The sequence below is a fragment of the Mus musculus genome, chromosome 10 (genome assembly GCF_000001635.26).
Source record: "Mus musculus strain C57BL/6J chromosome 10, GRCm38.p6 C57BL/6J".
Lineage (NCBI taxonomy): Eukaryota > Metazoa > Chordata > Mammalia > Rodentia > Muridae > Mus > Mus musculus.
The window spans coordinates 80,210,362-80,226,188 of record NC_000076.6 but is presented as its reverse complement, the minus strand read 5'-3'; positions in this window follow the sequence as shown (position 1 = coordinate 80,226,188).

The window sequence follows — 15,827 nt, the reverse complement described above, 5'->3', positions numbered from 1 at the left end:
TTCCAGCTTCCGAAGTAACCCGATTCCCACCCCAGAAGGAAGTTATCCCACCTATGTGGGAAAAAAAAAAAGCCATCCAGTGAGGATGCCCAAGTCCTGAAGTGGAAAATAGAATGTGAGATGGCCTCATACCTAGGTCCCCAAGCATAGTCAGCGACTGGGAGGGAGGGGGGCTGCATCCAGGACCTGTATCCATGGACTTTTCTAGAACTGGAAGTTTCCAGTTTGGCTGCCGACAAATGTTTTTGTTTTTGTTTTTTTGAGACAGGATCTTTCTGTATAGCTGTGGCTGTCCTGGTACTCACTTTGTAGAGACCAGGCTGGCCTCAAACTCTACCTGCCTCTGCCTGCCAAATGCTGGGATTAAAGGCGTGTGCCACCACTGCAGGTGAGGTTCACACTCAAATTCTTAACTAAGGCAGTTAGGCTGCTCACCTGAGCAATGTCACTGACCTGGTCTCTCATGACTGTTTTTCCTTTTTAAAATGGTTTACTTATTCCCATTTCATGCGCATTGGCGTTTGCCTGCATGCATGTCTGTGTGAAGCCATCAGATCTTGGAGTACTACAGGAAGTTGTGAGGGGCCACGTGGGTGCTGGGATTTGAACCTCCATCCTCTGGAAGAGCCATCTCTCCAACCTAAGTGTTTTTCTACTGTGCTTATTACAGATGGAGAACAAGTGTTGTTGTTGGCCACAGAGGTGAGATGACGGGCCTGCACCCTGGGTGTCATTAGGATGGTGGCTTGTGCCACAAGTGACATGGGGTCAGGAATCCCAGGCCCAGAAGCTTAGATGGCAGTACTAGGGTCTCCTGACAGCACTGGCCAAAGTGGGCAGTGTGTGTGTGTTCTAGGCCACTGATTCTCAGGTAATTCTCTTGAAGTGAGGATTGTCACATTGTCACCACCAAGCATTACTGGTCTGCATAAGCTTGGAGGTTATGCGTGGTGGAGGGGATGTGGGTGAGTGGGTGGTGTGAGCGTGTCCGTGGGATGCATGGGATGGCCAGGTCTCTCAGCAAGGTTGGTTCTATAGGTTCACAATTGAAGCAGAAGCAGTGAGCAAAAGATGGTAATGTAAGGAATTAGTTAAACCCAGTCACCAGTTAACCAACCCATTCATCAGTTTAGCCGTTTACTAATCAACCCATCCATTTAGTAACCTCTTCATGGTTTAACCAACTTGCCAGTTGATCCATTCATTACTAACTCACTTACCCATGAACCAGTTAACTTGGTCCCTGTTTAACCCACTCACTATGAACTCTCTTCTTCCTCAGCTTCAGTGAACAGATGTGCCAGGGTCGGGCACCCAGGAACAGAGGCCTTGACCCCCATTGCTAGTGCATTTTCCCATGTCTTTTCCTGTTGGGGGTCCTCTGAGATTCCATGACAAGTGACTGTCCTGTCCATTATGCACTGAATATCCTACATCAGGGCTAAACTGTAAAACTTGAGCAGGGACACAGTGAGGGCAATGCGGTTCCTCCTAAGGTCCCCTCACGACCTAACTGGGGTCTTGGATGTTGGGAATACCAGTGCTATGCTACCTTAATTCAGAGGAGATTGTGATGTTCCAATGTAATCTTTCAGAACATCCACAATTGGAAGTTCCCTGGACTAGCAGTACGTGTAGACTTCAGTCTTAGATTGAGTTCACTGCTACATGCAGTGCATCTCTCAGCTCTCAGCAGTGAACAAAGAGAAAGAGTCTGGGGAGAAGGCTCAGGAGCTAGAGTGCTAGCCATGCAAACTCAAGGACCTGAGTTCGATCCCAGGAATCCATAACAAAAACCCAGGTGTAATGATGCATGCCTCTAATCCTGTCTCTGGATGCCTGGAGTTTAGGCTCATATGCACAGACAGGCACGTGCATGCGTGCACACACACACACACACACAGGTAGAGCTGTGGTTAACAGTGCAGACTGATGCTCTTGCAGGAGATCTGAGTTTATTTCCCAGAATGCACATCAGGCAGCTAACAGCAGCCTGTAACTCCAGCGTCAGGGGACCTGATGCCCTCTTTTGACCTCCACAGGCACATGTGTGCGTGGGCACACACATGCGTGCACACATACACATGCACACACACTAACACACACATATACATGTATGCGCAAACACTATCTAGCAAAGGCAGGAGAAAGAGAGCATCCCCTTGGCCACTGAGGCTGCAGCACAGCAGAGATGGGACAAACCTCACTTGGGTCCTCAATCCACTGGCGAAACTCGGTTTCTGGTTGCAGGTGGACAAGGATTTGGAGAGAAGGAGAGGTGACAAACAGACCCAAGACAAGGGAGTGTGGATCTGAATGTAATTTTGTCTCAAAGGGAGCACCAGTCTTATAAGTGACTTTTACACAAAACAGAGGATGCCTACGAAGGACTGGCAGGAACCAACTGGGATAAAATTCTGTGTTAACAACTAGGATCAAAAGCAGCCCCACCACCGGCGCACCCCTTTAATCCCAGCACTTGGGAGGCAGAGGCAGGCAGATTTCTGAGTTTGAGGCCAGCCTGGTCTACAAAGTGAGTTCCAGGACAGCCAGGGCTATACAGAGAAACCCTGTCTCGAATAAAAAAACAAAAAAACAAACAAAAAAACCACCACCACCAACAACAAAAAACCCTGTCTCGAAAAACCAAGAAAAAGAAAGAAAGAAAGAAAGAAAGAAAGAAAGAAAGAAAGAAAGAAAGAAAAAAAAAGCAGCCCCACCTAAGGTCAGCTTAATCTTAGAAGTCAGAGGCAAGGGCTTCAAGCCCTAGCCACAGTTCCTATTCTAGTCTATAGTATAGTCCACTTCCCCCTAAGCCATTGTAAATTCCTGTGTATGGGCGTGGGCGTAATTCAGCTATCTATAGTTCTAAGTATCTACTCTGGTTCCTCCTTAGACCACAAACTTCCTTCTTCCTAAATAATGGTAAATTCCTGCATATGAGAGTAGTATGTGCTGAGATTTCTTTTTTCCTTTTCCTTTTTCTTTTCTTTTCTTTTCTTTTCTTTTCTTTTCTTTCTTTTTTTTTTTTTTTTTTTTTGGTTTTTTGAGACAGGGTTTCTCTGTATAGCCCTGGCTGTCCTGGAACTTACTTTGCAGACCAGGCTGGCCTTGAACTCAGAAATCTGCCTGCCTCTGCCTCCTGAGTGCTGGGATTAAAGGCGTACGCCACCACGCCCGGCTGTGCTGAGATTTCTAACTCTTATCCAGTAAGATACTGTAAGAAAGCATGCAAGACCCTCTACATTATTGCAGGGACAAATCTGGGGCATTCTAGCTATGGGAATGCCAAATTTCCAGGAGTCTAAGTTTCCTTGAACTTTTCACCTCGGGACAGCGTCCAGGTTTCTGGGACCTTATCGAAAGTGTCACTACTAGAGTGGATGTAGCAGCAAACGCCTTCTTCAAATCCACCCCCCTCAGAGTAAGAGAGTCTCACTCCTGGACATTTGCCCCGAGGAAAGATCAATGGCCAAAGCTGTCTAGGCATGGAGCAGTCACAAGGTATGGAGAAGAGCCAACTTGCTTGCTCCTGTAGCATACCTGTTACCCTAGCACTTGTGAGATAGAGGCAGGAATTCAAAGATCAGTAGTTCAAGGTTATCCTTAGCTCCTTGTAAATTTTGAGGCCAGCCTGGGCTAATCGAGACCCTGTCTCAAAACAAAACTTAAAAATAATAAAAGATAAAACAAAACAAAGCCTTAGTTGTCTTTGGTCACTGAGCCCTGGGGACATTTGTTACCAACCTTGTAACACAGGTGGAATGTTTCCAGGTTGGACATAATCATCATCCTGCGGTCTCATCGTTCCTGGGACACTGGCCTGCTGCAGGGACCCTCAGTCTCTCACTCTGTATGACAGAAGATAGGGGAGGGAATTCATTTCACCAGCTGGCTTCAGAATTCATTTTCTGAGATGCAACTGGGCTTGTTTAGGAAAATGCCTTAATTAGTCCTGGGGGTGGTAAGGGAGGCCCGGAGGCCAGGAGATAAAAGGACCTGAAAAGACACAGCCAGGCTCCTCCACAGGAGGACACAGAAGCACCTGGCACAGAGCTAGCAAAGCTCTGAGAGGCGGGACCTGAGATCAAGAGCCAGGAACAGATGGGGAGGGATGCTATTTGACCTTCCCTGTTACCATCTCAGGCCCTGAGCTGAGTGTGGGGATGGGATGGCGAGACCTTTTCTGAGCTGAACCTGTTCAGAAAGGAGGAAAAGACTGACACTGACAGGATTCAGGGCCCTGCTAGAGCCAGTCCTGGGCCGACATCCACAGGTAAGGGACACATGCCTGTCTCCTACAGAGGGAGGACACCAAGATGGTCAGTTGAAAGTCCTGAGGCCATGAGACACTCCAGGAACACAAGGCAAGTGATTAAAACACAAAAATATATTTTGGCGGTTTAGGGGGGTGCAGGGTCTCATGTGGGCTCCTGCTGCCACCGCTACCTTCTCCTCTTTGGTGCTGGGATGCACCACCATGCTTGGTTTTCATGGAACTGAGGATGGGACCAGGGCTCCCTGCCCTTGTTTTGTTCTGGAGGTGTGTGTGTATGTGTGTGTGTGTGCGTGAGTGTGTGTATGTGTCCTTGCTTCACTCTTGAGAATGCAGCCTAGTTGAATCTTGAATTGCTGACTCCCCTGCCTCAGCAGTGCTGGAATGACAGGCATGTGCCACGGTGCAGAGCTCTTGGTGGCAGTGGGTGTGGTGGGTGAAGGGTTGCTAATTTTGAGACAGGGTTTCACTGTGTAGATCAGACTCAGAGATCCACCTGCCTTTGCCGCATGAGTGCTGGGATTAAATCCAACTGTTTTGTTTGGGTTTTGTTAGTTTGTTCAAGTCAGCGTCTCTGTGGTTCTGAAACAGAATGTAGCTCAGGCTGTTAAAGCTCAGGGTTGTCGTCTCCTGTCTCAACCCACAAGCACTGGGGTGAAAGGTGTGCACCACCATGCAGCACATCCTGGCTTATGAGCAAGACACTGGTTCCATCGACTGCCCTTGGCTGTGAATGGATACAAGTGTGGGGCTGCTATGAGGTAGTGAGCTGTGCCCAGACAGCCTGGTCCCTGGTCTAGTACAGGCCTGAAATCCCAGTGACCTTAAGGAATGGTAGTGTTCGGCCACGCCTCCTGGCCCCCTGGTTCCTGTGCAGCTACAGCCTCCCACAACTCCCTCCCCCGTCCCCCCTGCCCCGCCTCCCCCCTCCTCGCAATCCCCCACCCCCCCCACCCCCACCCCCCGCAGAGAGATGTATGGCCATCACTCTTGTAGGCAATGCCCCAAACTCCTGGTTTTCAGTCTGGACTCCACCCCCATAGTTACCTGGCAACAGCCAAGATGGCCCAGCCCACTATAAAAGGAGCTGCCTGCCCCCTCCTCGCTCTCTTACCTCTTATCCTCTTATTCTCTTGCTCTTCTTCTTGTTCCATTGCTCCCCCTCTCTCCGCCTTACCTTCCCACCCTCTCCACGTAGCCATGGCTGGCCTCTACTTTCCCACTCTCTCCCTCTCTCTGCCTTTCTACAATAAACACCTTAAAACCCTGACTGCCTCTTCTCACCCGAACCGCCATGCTGGAGCAATGGAGCAGGTCTCCCTCTAAAGAGCCACCTGTCTAACGTCCTGCCAGGAGGCCTCCCTGAGCTCCAACCATGGCTGCCAACCCAAGCCACCAAGTCAAACCACCCACCGAGCTAGCCACTGAGCAAGCCAGACACTCTCCTCCCTCGGGACCCAGACTGAGTGCTCTCCTCCTACCCTTCTCCCTTTGGCCCCCAGCTAGAATCTGCCTGAGGATCCCCACTCTGTTCTCAGCAATTCCCAGACATACAGTAGCGTCTGGAATGTCCGAGAATGAGGACCTGTCATCCCTGCCCTCCATGCGGCCCAGGGACCCCAGAAACGGCTCTTCCAAGGTACCCAGCAGCGTCTGTGGTGCCCAAGAGTCGACCCCAGACTCAGCCTTCCTCACTCCCAGAGCAGAATCCTGCGGTTTCTCAAACTCCAACACACACCAGACAGTGCCATGGGATCCGAGCAGTCAGACTTCCAGCGTCCCGCCTCGTCCAGTGATCCTAGCCCCGAGCTGACGCAGGACCCCATTTCTTTGTCCCACAGGCTGCCACAGAGTAGTGGACAGCGGGCAGGTTCATCTATCTTCTTGTAGTCTTTGTCCTTCTTTTTGCATTGATTACACTGGACCTGCAGTAATTGTCTTACTGGAAGAAATAAAAACCACGAGCTGGGCAGTGGTGGTGCACACCTTTAATCCCAGCTCTTGGGAGGCAGAGGCAGGCAGATTTCTGAGTTTGAGACCAGCCTGGTCAACAGAGTGCATGCCAGGGATATACCAGGCAATCTTGTCTCAATAAATAATAATAACGACAAAAACAATAAATACACCTATATATTAGGAATCCATAGCTAGTCTATAATAGGATCAGGTGTCCTGAGCCCTGTGGGGTGCTCAGCAGAGCCATGGGCTCCATACCAGGCACTTCCCCACTGTGTCAGCCAGGCCTGTGCAGACCTCACCAACCAGCATCCACTGGAGGAAGAGTCACCTCCACTAAGACTGCTTGCTTTTTTTTTTTTTTTTTTTTGAGACAGGGTTTCTCTATGTAACCCTGGCTGTCCTGGAACTCACTCTGTAGACCAGGCTGGCCTCGAACTCAGAGATCTGCCTGCTTCTGCCTCCCAAGTGCTGGGATTAAAGGCCTGCGCCGCCACCACCACCCGGCAAGACTGCTTTCTGATCAGAGGAGCACCCAATCCACAAGAGACACTATGTGTACACTGTTCTGCTGAGGTCTGCAGTATGAACACCCACATTGCTGTTTCCCATAGCTCCCCAGGGAGGAGAGGCAAGATCAGCCCTGCCTACAAGTACAGCTGTGGGCTACGAGTGCCTTTGGCCCCTCCAGGTACCCTGGGTGCATCAAGATGGCTCAGGGCTATGCATAATGTACATGATGCAGAAATAAGGGGTACATAAGCACCCCTCCCCCTGGGTGGGACCCCACATCTCAGTGCTTCTCCACAGAAGGGAGAAACCTGAGAAAATCTTGTTGGCTAGAAGAACCCTAACCCTTACCATGTCTAAAGAGTTAATAGTCATGGTACTCAACATGTGGGTCTTGAATCCTTTGAAAGTCAAATGACCCCTTCACAGGGACCACCTAAGACCCTGTGGAAACTCATAGGGTATCTACACTATGATTCATAATAGTAGTAAAATTACAGTTATGAATTTTAAAACTATAAGATTTTGTAATTAGAAAATTACAAAGCCAGGCAGTGGTGGTGCCCACCTTTAGTCCCAGCACTTGGGAGGCAGAAGCAGGCAGATTTCTGAGTTCGAGGCCAGCCTGGTCTACAGAGTGAGTTCCAGGACAGCCAGGGTTACATAGAGAAACCCTGGCTCAAACAAACAAACAAAACCAACCCAGAAATACTGTAAGAATGGTTTTGTTTTAATCCCAGGTGTGGGATGTGGGGCTGCTTTGGACTGTCCACAGCAGCTGACTATGATTTGCCTCGTGCTCTAGCAGAGGCTTGGTTTTGCCAGCTGTGGATAATCTCTGTGACTGTAGCTCCTTTTCACCTGTCGGGTCTGGGGCTGCAGACATCCCTTGGCTAGTAGCTGATCCACTTCAGGCCCTGCCTCTGCTCTGCACTGCTTCCAGGTCTCTGTCACAAGTCCCCTTATTTTATCATGACATTAATCTTTGAAGCAAGGATGCTACACTTTAAAAAAAGATGGCCTTGTTTAAAATAATTTTTTCTACAAGGTTGTGATGGCTATTCTTGATTGTCAACTTGACTACATCTAGAATTAACTTGAGTAGCACACCTGGGAGGGATTTTTGCTTAGTTTGAAGTGGAAAGATCCAGTATTAATCCGGATCTTTGAGGTAGAAATACATGACTTTCATCCAGATCTTTTGAGCTGGGAAACTCCACCTCTACGCCACACCTTCAGCTGGAAGACTATGTATGAAGACGTGGAAGAAGGAAGTTTCTCGCTGCCTGCTTGTTCTCCCTTTGCTAGCAAGTCCATTCCTTCACTGGCATTAGAGCCTACTTCTTCAGGTTTCCAGCATCTACTGAAGACCAGCTGAGACCTCCAGCTTCATGGACTACTAGATTTTGAACCTTCCATTCATAGGCAGCCATTGTTGGGCTAGCTAGAGCACAGACTAAAAGCCATTCCAATAAGTCCCCTTTCTGTATATGTGGAAAGATTTATCCTATAAATTCTGTTACTTTATTTTTTTTTTTTTTTTTTTTTATAAAGCTAACCTTTAAATTTTTTTTTTTTAAAGATTTATTTATTTATTATATGTAAGTACACTGTAGTTGTCTTCAGACACTCCAGAAGAGGGCATCAGATCTTGTTACAGATGGTTGTGAGCCACCATGTGGTTGCTGGGATTTGAACTCGGGACCTTTGGAAGAGCAGTCGGGTGCTCTTACCCACTGAGCCATCTCACCAGCCCAAATTCTGTTACTTTAAAGAACCCTGAGTAACAAAAGTATTTCAAAATACAGTCACATTCAGGTAAGATGGTTCGGTGAGAGGAGGCTCAGCCACTCATGAGGAGCTACACAGAGAAGACAAGCAGTTTGTGCCATGGTCCCCTGGCCTCCACGTGAGTGCTGTGCCATTCATGTACCCACCCACCCCCAACCACCATACGCAAAGAAATACTACAAATAGTCACATGTTCTAAGGGATCCTGTAGGACCTGGACTTAGTTCTTCTTTTTTGTTTTCTTTTTCTTCTTTTGTTTTGTTGTTGTTGTTTTTGGTTTATTGGTTTTTGTTTTTTCCAGACAGGGTTTCTCTGTACAGGCCTGGCTGTCCTGGAACTCACTTTGTAGACCAGGCTGGCCTCGAACTCAGAAATCTGCCTGTCTCTGCCTCCCAAGTGCTGGGATTAAAGGTGTGAGCCACACCGCCCAGCTTTTTTCTTTCTTTCTTTTTTTTTTTAAGATTTATTTATTTCACAGTCAGCTATTGGATGGAACACAGGGCCCCCAATGGAGGAGCTAGAGAAAGTACCCAAGGAGCTAAAGGGGTCTGCAACCCTATAGGTGGAACAACAATATGAGCTAACCAGTACACCCCAGAGCTCGTGTCTCTAGCTGCATATGTATCAGAAGATGGCCTAGTCAGCCATCATTGGGAAGAGAGGACCCTTGGTCTTGCAAACTTTATATGCCTCGGTACAGGGGAATGCAAGGGCCAAGAAGTGGGAGTAGGTGGGTAGGGGAGTGTGGGGGGAGGGTATGGGGGACTTTTGGGATAGCATTTGAAATGTAAATGAAGAAAATGCCTAATTAAAAAAAAGATTTATTTATTTTATGTATGTGAGTACACTGTAGCTGTACAGTTGGTTGTGGTTCTTAGGAATTGAATTTTAGGACCCCTGCTCACTCTGGTCGGCCCTGCTCACACCGGTCAACTCCACTCGTTCAGGCCAAAAGATTTATTTATTATACATAATTACACTGTAGCTGTCTTCAGACGCACCAAAAGAGGGCGTCAGATCTCATTAAGGGTGGCTCTGAGCCACCATGTGGTTGCTGGGATTTGAACTCAGAACCTTAAAAGAGCAGTCAGTGCTCTTACCTGTTAAGCCATCTTGCTAGCTCCTCGTTTTTGTTCTCTATATAGAATTTCACTATGCAGCCTTTGCTGGCTGAGAATTCAACTAGGTTGGCCTTGAACTCACAGAATTCCAGCTGCCTCAACTTCCCCAGTGCTGGGATTAAAAACAGGTGCCACCAAACCCAATTTTGTATATGTCTTTGAGGATACAATTTATGTCCAGGAGGGTGTGTGGTTATGAGTGGGGCCCTGACTAGAATGAGGGTCTTGGGGTGGGGTCAGAGGTGGCGCCCTGCCTAGAATCCCCCAGTGAGGGGCTAGCAGGGATATCAGCAGAACTCTTGCTTATTGTGTGGAAGCTCTGGATTCCATCTGTAGTGTTTCAGGTTAAAGCAACAGCTCTGTTCTCCCTCCATTCAGCCTTTCCTAGCCTCCATTTCCATCCAGGACCCATCAGCTCCCAGAGCCCAGCTTCAGGCAACAGGAGACATGTTCACTAGCCCAGAGCTCCATCCTTCACTAGACACCTGGGCACACACCACAGGCTGGGCTGGGCAACAGGGGGTGTGGGACATGATTGTATTAGGATGGCACTGTCACTTAGTGGGTAGAGTGCTGGGCTGTCAACTCAGCATTCCTGAAGCAGGAGGATGAGTTTCTATGTCTGCCTTGGCTAAACATCAAGTTCTAGGCCAGCCTGGGCTACTCTATCTTGTCTGGAAAGCAAACAAATCAACACGGGAGAACAGAAAAGGCAGACAAATACCCTCATTTTTGCCAGCCCTACTGTGTGTTTGCAATGCAGCGGTATTAACACAGGCAGATTTCCAGCTTGGCGGTGTTTCTAACAAAGGCCTTTGAAAACCACTCCCACAAACCAGGCATCCTCCCCAGGGAGGGATGCTTCCCCACCCGCAGCTGAGCGCCAGGAGGATCAGAAGGGGACTGAGGGTTGGGGACGAGTCGGACGCTTAGAAAGTGACCCTGGCCTCCGAGGCTCTCTTTGAAGGCTGCGGTGACTCTGTGATTCTGGCAACGTCCTCTCACAGAGAGGAGCCCAGCCTGGTCCCAGCCCCAGCAGCACCTCAGAGCCGCCCCAGCACAGTCAAGGATTAGGCCCCATCCAGTTTCCATCCTTTTGCCTTTGATTTATTTCTTTTTAAGTCTTTCATTTTAACTATTAGGCAATTCTGGGAGTGTCATTTACATTTCAAAAAACACAAAAACCCTCTCCGCTAGGATTTGTTTTTCCTCTTTTTTTTTCTACTGCCTTGTTCTTCCACAAGACTTCCTCATTTGCTGTCGCTGTGTTTCCTTCATTGTCCCCTGCCACAGCAGCTCACACTTATTTGTTGGAAGCTCCCTTCAGGCAGTCTCCACCCACAACCTGGCCTCTTATCTTCCGCTTTTCCCCAAAAGCTTCAGGTGACCTTTCGATGACAGCATCTGCTTGGAGAACCCAAAATTCTAAGTCACCCCCAAATCTCGCTTGAAATCTATAAGAAAATACACTAGCTATAGGGGGAATTTTCTATGTTCGGAATGCTTGTAGCCCTCCCCGACCAAATGAAGACCTTGTGCATTGTGCAGTGTTCAAAAGGATTCATTACCAAGCAACATCACCGAGCCTCTCTTGGTCCTGATTCTGAGATTCATTATGGTCTTGAATGGTCCCAGAATGGTCTTGAATTTTCTGTGGAGCCGCGCCTAGAATCCCCCAGTGAGGGACTGGGGACCCACTCTCAGAGCTAGAGAGGCATCCAAGGTCTCAGCTGGATTCAGTGTTGAGAGGAAAAGAAGATGAGTTTCCCCAGGGATGTCAGTAAAGGGTGCGTTTGCTGGGCAGTCCCTCCCACCTCTGTCCCCTGGTGTTTAAGCCCACCTTGCCGGGCTTGGAACCCTCCTGAAGGCGTTCACCTTTCTCTGTACCCTGTCTCCCCAGAGCAAAGATCCTAAGCAGGCAGAATTTGTCTGCTTTCTCTCTCTCACTCTTTTTTTTTTTAATACAACACAGCTGTAAATGTTTTGTAAACACCCTAAACACTGCGTTTGCTTTTCTGTCCTGCTTCCCTCTTGGGCCGCTGTTTGACAGCTCCATGGTTTGTTTTCTTTTTTGTTTGTTTGTTTTGAAAGGGGGGGAGTGGGTTGCAAAAGAAGGTCTTTTTCTACATAGCCCATAACAGTTCTAGAATTCACCAAGTAGGCCCGGCCAGTCATAGAAGTCCAGTTACGTCTCTCTCCAGAATGCAGGGAATAAAGATATACATCACTAAGCCTGGAGACCCGAGGAGGGTTGTTTGCTTGTTTGTTTGTTTGTTTAACTAAAAATTAAAGTCCTGGGGCTGGTGAGATGGCTCAGTGGGTAAGAGCACCCGACTGCTCTTCCAAAGGTCCAGAGTTCAAATCCCAGCAACCACATGGTGGCTCACAACCATCCGTAACAAGATCTGACTCCCTCTTCTGGTGTGTCTGAAGACAGCTACAGTGTACTTACATATAATAATAAATAAAAAACCTTTAAAAAAAAAATTAAAGTCCTGCCGGGCGTGGTGGCGCACGCCTTTAATCCCAGCACTTGGGAGGCAGAGGCAGGCGGATTTCTGAGTTTGAGGCCAGCCTGGTCTACAGAGTGAGTTCTAGGTCAGCCAGGGCTGCACAGAGTAAACCTTGTCTTGAAAAAACAAAACAAAACAAAACAAAACAAAACACTCTGATCAACCCAGCTGGGGCATGGTAGCACACACCATTAATCCCATCCCTCAAGAGGTAGAGAGAGGCAGGCAGATATCTGAGTTCGAGGCCAGTCTGATCTACAGAGCGAGTTTCAAGACAGCTGGGTCTACACAGAGAAACTCTGTTTCAGAAAGCAAAGACCAGCCAACCCAACACTCTGATCAGCACGGAGCAGCCAGCGCCAGTGCATACCCTCAAAGACCCGGCGAGTAACTGTGCTTTTCACTTCTGCTTCTGTCTGTTCAGAGGTTTTATCTTTTTGTTTAGAAGTTAGATGAATCCCAGAACTTTATTCCTAGGCCCTCCCTGGGCTCCACCCCTGACAATGCCCCCAGCCCCTCACTGGGGGCTTCTAGGCATGGGCTTCTCCCTGGCCACGCCCCCACCCTGACCACACCCCCAGTCCTCATTTTGTTATTTATTATTATATGTAAGTACACTGTAGCTGTCTTCAGACACACCAGAAGAGGGAGTCAGATCTTGTTATGGATGGCTGTGAGCCACCATGTGGTTGCTGGGATTTGAACTCTGGACCTTCGGAAGAGTAGTCGGGTGCTCTTACCCACTGAGCCATCTCACCAGCCCTTGTTGTTGTTTTTTAAACAAAGTCTTGGTGAAATGTGCCCAGGAGCAGGGCAGAAGGCGGCACATGCCCTTAATCCCAGCTCTCTGGAGGCAGAGGCAGGTGGATCTTTTATTCAAGGCCAGCCTGGTCTACAGAGGGAGTTCCAGGACAGCCAGGGCTACACGGAGAAACCCTCAATGGGGTGGGGGGCACAGAATAATGTGCCAGTGAGTCTTCAACTGCAGATCCTCTCTCCTCAGCCTCAAGGCTGGGATGACAGGCAAGACAAACCAGGCCTGTCCTGGTTGGTCCCTTGTACCCTTTTGTAATACCTTAATTATTTTAAACTAAAATGCTAAAAATACAGTCACAAAGTGAAAAGGGTGGCCTTTTGACAGAACTTTGTCATCAGGTGTGGTCTAGAAGACAGAGGCAGAAGCTGACCCCTCACAGAGTAGAGGCCCTGGCACCTTCTAATGGGGAGGAGGGGTGCTAGGCCCTTGCCTTAGTCCAGGTTCCTCCAGACTGAGTTTCTACTATCACACCAGCTGAAATCACCCCCTATGCCCTAAAAGGTTTTGGTTACACCAGAGTCCTGCAGCTGGGTACCAGTCTCAGCACAGCCAGCTGTACCCCTAAGCTCACAGAGGGCTGGCTGAGCACGCACATGGTCCCATGCTGTCCTGGTTCCATCCCCTGGACCCCAGAAATCACTGTGGTGGTGTCTACTGGTCATGCCTGAGGAGGCAGAAGCAGGGATATCAGGAGATCAAGCTCAGCTACACAGCAGTTTGGAGTTCAGCCTGGGCTGCAGGAGACGGTTTTGAAAGGAAAATATTTATCTAGGTGGTCACAGGCTTTGCTCCTCCATGATGGTGCCACGGCTAGTTCCACAGCTCTCCAGATTCCTGCCATGTGTCTTCCTTGGTAATAGGGTTTGCCCCTTGTACGACTACTACGTTGTTTTTCAAATTCATTGGGTTTAACTATTTATGTGCCTCTGGGTGTGCGTGAGTGTTTGTGTGTGGGGTGGGTGGTCAGTTCTCTCCTTTGACCATGTGGGTCCCAGGTCCCCAGCTGGTTGGCAGCCACCATTACTCCCTGACTCATCTTGCTGACCCCTAAACAGAGGTTTGTTTGTATTTATTCATTTTGTTTTTTCAAGACAGGTTTTCTCAGTGTATCCCTGACTGTCCTGGAACTCACTCTGTAGACCAAGCTTGCCTTGAACTCTCAGAGATCTGGATCTACCTAGCTCTGCCTTCTGAGAGCTAAGATTAAAGGCATAAGCTAGACTTTTGCTAGTCACAGCCTGTGGGTGGCTCTACAGCCATGTCACCAGAGGAAATTGAGGGATACAGGCAATACAAGAAGGACTTCCTGTCCCAGGCAAGAACCTTCTAGACTTCTTTGTTTTCTAAGTGTATAAAAACCTCACTGTAGGTGCTGGAGAGTCGGCTCAGTGATTAAGAACACTTGGTCTTGCTAAGGACTGGGCCTCAGCATCGAGCACCCACAATGACCTGGAACTCCAGTTCCAGAGATCCAGTATACTCTCTGCCTTCTTTTTTTTTTTTTTTTTTTTTTTTTTTTTTTTTTTTAAAGATTTATTTATTTATTATATGTAAGTACACTGCAGCTGTCCTCAGACACTCCAGAAGAGGGCGTCAGATCTCGTTACGGATGGTTGTGAGCCACCATGTGGCCGCTGGGATTTGAACTTCGGACCCCCGGAAGAGCAGTCGGGTGCTCTTACCCACTGAGCCATCTCACCAGCCCTACTCTCTGCCTTCTAAGACACCAGGCACGGGCATGAAGGCAACACACCCATTCATATAAAATTAAAATGCCCGGGGCCTAGCAAACACAGAAGTGGATGATCACAGTCAGCTATTGGATGGGTCACACGGCCCCCAATGGAGGAGCTAGAGAAATTACCCAAGGAGCTAAAGGGAACTGCAACCCTATAGGTGGAACAACAATATGAACTAACCAGTACCCGGGAGCTCTTGTCTTTAGCTGCATATGTATCAAAAGATGGCCTAGTCAGCCATCACTGCAAAGAGAGGCCCATTGGACTTGCAAACTTTATATGCCCCAGTACAGGGGAACGCCAGGGCCAAAAAGGGGGAGTGGGTGGGTAGGGGATTGGGGGGTGGGTATGGGGGACCTTTGGGATAGCATTGAAAATGTAAACGAGGAAAATACCTAATAATAAAAAAAAGTTTGAAAAAAAAATTAAAATGCATAAATTTAAGGAGATAAAACCAGCAAGGTGATGCAGGCCTTTGATCCCAGCACTCTGGAGGTACAGGCAGGTGGATCTCTGAGTTCAAGGCCAGCCTGATGTAGAGAGGGAGTTTCAGGACAGACAGGGCTACACAGAGAAACCCTGTCTTGAAACCTAAAGAGAGAGCTGGCGAGATGGCTCAGCAGTTAAGAAGAGCACTGACTGCTCTTCCCAATGGTCCTGAGTTCAAATCCCAGCAACCACACTGTGGCTCACAACCATCTGTACAGCTACAGTATACTCATATACATGATAGATAAATAAATAAATAAATAAATAAATATTGTTTTAAAAAAGAAAGCCAAAGAGAGAGAAAAAGAAAATCACCTTTGGAGCCGTGGTGGCGCACGCCTTTAATCCCAGCACTCGGGAGGCAGAGGCAGGCGGATTTCTGAGTTCGAGGCCATCCTGGTCTACAAAGTGAGTTCCAGGACAGCCAGGGCTATACAGAGAAACCCTGTCTCAAAAAAACCAAAAAAAAAAAAAAAAAAAAAAAAGAGAGAGAAAAGAAAAAGAAAAGAAAAAGAAAAAAGAAAATCACCTTTGTCCAAACAGGTATCCAAAAGCTGCCTTCTATACCCCAGCCCCACCCCGATCCCCTCTCTCTTGCTCCTGCCATTGAGCAGG